The sequence below is a fragment of the Lithobates pipiens genome, unplaced genomic scaffold (genome assembly GCF_037356315.1).
Source record: "Lithobates pipiens isolate NorthernLeopardFrog02 unplaced genomic scaffold, aLitPip1_a1.2 Scaffold_1, whole genome shotgun sequence".
NCBI classification, from domain to species: domain Eukaryota; kingdom Metazoa; phylum Chordata; class Amphibia; order Anura; family Ranidae; genus Lithobates; species Lithobates pipiens.
Window position 1 is genome coordinate 113191038 of NW_027507685.1, and position 6000 is coordinate 113197037.

Consider the following 6000-nt stretch of genomic DNA (forward strand, 5'->3'; position numbering starts at 1 on the left):
GCATGGCTGTAATTGCTTGTATTTACCTAAATGCCGATGCTCTTTTGCGGTAGCATTTCCCCCGCGCATGCACATATTTCCTGAATGTGGCCTTATTTTATGTTCAGGAAATAGGCCATACGCATTGGTGTCTACATGGGTACAAGCCCTGCACTTCTATGGTCTGCATGCTTGCTGTGACCCCCCCGGGTGCAGGAAAAGCACACTAGCGTTCCCTCACACCTCTCACCATCTGTGGGCATAGAGCCTTAGAATTCATTGCCTACGAACCTTCCCTTTGGTGCCCAGTTCTTTCTATTAGGGCTACTTCCTACTTCATTATCTAGACTTGCTAAGAAACCAACACACCATATACTAACAGTGGCCAGGTGCCTTGTGGCTCTTCAATGGAAAAGGCAAACACCGCCGCCAAACTCCATTGAGTTGTCCACTGGGATTAAGGACCTGGAGACCATGGAGTCACTTACTGCTCGCCTCACCCATACGGTTGAGCGAAATAATGCAGTCTGGGAGCCTTGGCACTCGCGAGAAGCCTACTTAGAAGAATTTATTGTGTCCCAATGCTGGTAGTGGCGGTATGCTCCAATCCTCTGGAGTGACGGCTTCAGGACCCCTCTTACTTTTGCGCTCTTACTTATTTTTTCCTAGCTTGTTCTTGAAAGCTCTTTGTGGGCATCAGATGGCGCACTGGGCTCAATCCCTGGGCCCAATTGGGTCACAGTTGGTCCTTTCTGGGATAGGGTCCATTGGTTAAAATTTTCAAAGCTAGACAGTTCAAAGTATATGTAGCACCCTGTTGTTTAGGCAGGGTTGCTAACAAATTTAGTGTAGCCAAGTCCCAGGCGTCTCCAGGCCTAATGGTGACCTCCAGAGCTAGGGACAGCCGACATCCTTCTGTGTAGGGTGGATTATGAGGCATGGTGGGTGTAATGTAAGGTAGATTGATAGGCGCCAGACACTTCTTGAATGCAAAGATATTTATTTTCTCTTGGACAGAACTGTGGGAGAGAGGGTTGGGGCCAGGACACCCTTGAGTAGACGTAATGTTAATTAGCAGACTCCGAGACTTCTATAGGTAGACAGCCATGAGGGGAAAGGGATCCAGCCGGACACCACATCTGCATGTGTAGACATGATGTCTCCTATGGCAACAATCTCTAACAAAGGTTGTAATGAACTATTTCACTTCCACCACAATCTCCTTTTTAGATCTTCACTCCACTGAGCTCCCAGTCTATCGCTTAGACCCGCTGATCCACTGCCACTGGATCTCCTGAGCTCTTCCAATCTTCTCACCAAGCATCTTCCTCAAGCGTCACCCTGTGTCTAGCTTGGCACTCAGAGACACTCCTTAAGCCCCGGACCAATGGACATTTGGGACTCCCCCTTTAGACATTTGATTTCCTCAAGAGATCGGCTAATTCAATTTAAAATACTACATAAATTTTATTACACCCCATGTAGACTTCATGGGATTTACCCTGACTCTTCGTCACAGTGCTGGCGCTGTGGAGCGGATTTGGTGGGGTACATCCATATGATTTGGGCTTGCCCCGTGGTACAACGTTATTGGTCAAGAATACTCTTTTATTACTGAGCTGACAACGATCCCTATACCTCAGACGGTGGAGATGTGTCTGCTTGGGTTGGTGGACGCTTTGGTTCCCTCGTGGGCAGTCGGTACATTGCTGGGGCTGCTACTCTTCTATGCGAGGAAACTTGTTGTGCTCCGGTGGAGGGCCCCTACAGCGACCCTCACCCTGAGTGCATGGAAATCATTAGTTAACCTTGCAGTACCACTGTACAAAGAAGCATATTTCATCCGGGGATGCCCTCAGAAGTTTCAGAAGGTTTGGAATATCTGGTTGGAGTCTGAGACAACTGTTGGGGAGCAGGACAGCCCTGTTGGGTTATCAACCTAATCTATCCAGTAGGCAACTCCTCTGGTAAGCTTTCTCTAGGGTAGCGTGTGAGATGCCTGAGTATCCGGTTGATGCCCACTTGTAGACCTCTGTTGGTAGACTGCCTATAGTGCATCACTAAGCTTAATGTTAATTACTGGGAATTACATTACTCCTGTCAATTTTAGCAGCAAGCTAGGGGGTTTGGTTGTTGTATGTTCTTTATGTTAGGCTGATAGTTTTTAGGTGTTCTGCCTTACCTGTTGTGTTGTATTGTTTGAGCCGGAGAATGCCCCAAGGCTATGTTCTGTACTTTTTTCTTTTAAAAAAAATAAAAAGTCTTTTTACAATTTCGCACTGCACTGCTTTAACTGGTAATTGCGCGGTCATGCAATGTTGTACCCAAACGAAATTTGCGTCCTTTTCTACCCACAAATAGAGCTTTCTTTTGATGGTATTTGATTGCCTCTGCGATATTTATTTTTTACGATATAAAAGGAAAAAGACTGAAAATTAAAAAAAAAAAAAAGATATTTTCTACTTTTTGTTATAAGAAAAATCGAATGAACTAAATTTTAGTCATACTTTTAGGCCAAAATTTATTCAGCCACATGTCTTTAGTAAGAAAAATGTCAATAAGCGTATATTTATTGGTTTGCGCAAAAGTTATAGCGTCTACAAACTAGAGTACATTTTCTGGAATTTTCATTTATTTAATTTATGACTGCCTATCTCATTTCTTGGGGTGCTAAAATGGCAGGGCAGTACAACCCCCCCCCCCAAATGACCCCATTTTGGAAAGTAGACACCCCAAGAAAATTGCTGAGGGGCATGTTGACCCCATTGAATATTTTTTTTTTTGGTCCCAAGTGATTGAATAATGACACAAAAAAGAAAAAAAAAAGTTTACAAAAAGTTGTGACTAAATGATATATTGCTCACACATGCCATAGTTATATGTGGAATTGCACCCCAAAATATATTCTGCTGCTTCTCCTGAGTACGGGGATACCACATATGTGGGACTTTTTGGGAGACTAGCCGCTTACGGCACCCCGAAAACCAATCACTGCCTTCAGGATTTCTAAGCGTGCAAATTTTTGATTTCACTCCTCACTACCTATCACAGTTTCGAAGGCTGTAAAATGCCAAAATAGCACAAACCCCCCCCCCAAATGACCCCATTTTGGAAAGTAGACACCCCAAGCTATTTACTGAGAGGCATGTTGAGTCCATGAAATATTTTATATTTTGCCAAAAGTTGCAGGAATATTACAATTTTTTTTTTTTTTTTGCACAAAGTTATCACTAAATTATATATTGCTCACACATGCTATGGGTATAAGTGAAATTACACCCCAAAATAAATTCTGCTGCTTCTCCCGAGTACGGGGATACCACATGTGGGGGACTTTTTGGGAGCCTAGCCACGTACAGGACCCCGAAAACCAAGCACTGCCTTCAGGATTTAAATATAAAATGCTACCAAAAAAAACTGTTAGCAATCACAGGGATCAGGCCTGACTCTGAGAACGCTGCAGTTATGTGTTTACTGTTTTGTAAGTGACAGTGATCGCTCGATACTGCACTTGGGTGGGCTGGGCGGAGGGGCAAAACGCAGGTGCTAGCAGGTATCTGGGCTGATCCCGCTAACAATGCATTTTTTTGGAACCCTAAACTGCTGGGGACGCTAATATAGATCTGATCAGATCAGATATTGATCTGTTCAGATTCTATACCACTACGGGAGGTTTATGCTTTGCGCGTGGGTGTTACTTGCACTAACCTAGCGCTGCCTGGAGCGAAGCAGACCCTGACCATAAAACCTAATTGATATCACCCGCCGGGTGATCGGGGGTTAAACCTTTATTGGGTAATAAATGGTGGGTGCCCGGATGCTATAAAAAGCAAACTAACTAACCAGAGTCACCCGTAACACTTATACAGTGATCACTGGTGAAAGGGTTAACTAGGGGCAATCATGGGGTTAAAATCTTTATTAGGTAGTATATGGGGGTCCCTGACGCTATATAAAAACCTGACGGGGAACCTAAATAACTACAGTGCCTTGCGAAAGTATTCGGCCCCCTTGAACTTTTCAACCTTTTGCCACATTTCAGGCTTCAAACCTAAAGATATACAATTTTAGTTTTTTGTGAAGAATCACCAACAAGTGGGACACAATTGTGAAGTGGAAGGAAATCTATTGGATAATTTAAACTTTTTTTAACAAATAAAAAACTGAAAAGTGGTGCGTGCAAAATTATTCGGCCCCTTTACTTTGAGAGCAGCAAACTCACTCCAGAAGTTCAGCGAGGATCTCTGAATGATCCAATGTTGTCCTAAATGACTGATGGTGATAAATAGAATCCACTTGTGTGTAATCAAGTCTCTGTATAAATGCACCTGCTCTGTGATAGTCTCAGGGTTCTGTTGAAAGCGCAGAGAGCATCATGAAGACCAAGGAACACATCAGGCAGGTCTGTAATACTGTTGTGGAGAAGTTTAAAGCCGGATTTGGATACAAAAAGATTTCCCAAGCTTTAAACATCCCAAGGAGCACTGTGCAAGCGATCATTTTGAAATGGAAGGACTATCAGACCACTGCAAATCTACCAAGACCTGGCCGTCCCTCTAAACTTTCAGCTCAGACAAGGAGAAGACTGATCACAGATGCAGCCAAGAGGCCCATGATCACTCTGGATGAACTGCAGAGAACTACAGCTGAGGTGGGAGAGTCTGTCCATAGGACAACAATCAGTCGTACACTGCACAAATCTGGCCTTTATGGAAGAGTGGCAAGAAGAAAGCCATTTCTCAAAGATATCGATAAAAAGTCTCGTCTAAAGTTTGCCACAAACCACCTTGGAGACACACCAAACATGTGGAAGAAGGTGCTCTGGTCAGATGAAACCAAAATCAAACTTTTTGCCCACAATGCAAAACTATGTTTGGCGTAAAAGCAACACAGCTCATCACCCTCAACACACCATCCCCACTGTCAAACATGGTGGTGGCAGCATCATGGTTTGGGCCTGCTTTTCTTCAGCAGGGACAGGGAAGATGGTTAAAATTGAGGGGAAGATGGATGCAGCCAAATACAGGACCATTCTGGATGAAAACCTATTGGAGTCTGCAAAAGACCTGAAACTGGGACGGAGTTTTATCTTCCAACAAGACAATGATCCCAAACATACAGCAAAATCTACAAAGGAATGGTTCACAAATAAACATATCCAGGTGTTAGAATGGCCAAGTCAAAGTCCAGACCTGAATCCAATCGAGAATCTGTGGAAAGAGCTGAAAACTGCTGTTCACAAACGCTCTCCATCCAACCTCACTGAGCTCGAGCTGTTTTGCAAGGAAGAATGGGCAAGAATTTCAGTCTCTCGATGTGCAAAACTGATAGAGACATACCCCAAGCGACTTGCAGCTGTAATCGCAGCAAAAGGTGTCTCTACAAAGTATTAACGCAAGGGGGCCGAATAATTTTGCACGCCCCACTTTTCATTTTTTTATTAGTTAAAAAAGTTTCAAAAATCCAATAGATTTCGTTCCACTTCACAATTGTGTCCCGTTTGTTGGTGATTCTTCACAAAAAATAAAAATTGTATATCTTTATGTTTGAAGCCTGAAATGTGGCAAAAGGTTGAAAAGTTCAAGGGGGCCGAATACTTTCGCAAGGCACTGTAACTGGCTAGCCAGCGTCACCAGTGGGACTTATATGGTGATCGCTGGTGAAAGGGTTAACTAGGGGCAATCAGGGGGTTAAAACCATTATTGGGTAGTATATGGGGGTACCTAGCGCTATAAAAACCTGGCGGTGAACCTAAAAAAATAACTAGCTACCTAGCGGCACCAGTGACACTAATGCAGCGATCAGAAAAACGATCGCTTAGTGACACTGGCAAAAGGGGGTGAAAGGGTTAACTTTAGGGGCAATCAGGGGGTTAAACCTTTATTGGGGGGGTAGGGGGCTACCCTGGACCTAACACTAACTGCCCTGACAGTTTTTACTGTCACAACTGACACTAAATGCAGTGATCAGTAAATGATCACTGCAATCAGTGACACTGTGACTGGGGGGCGGGGGGGTGAT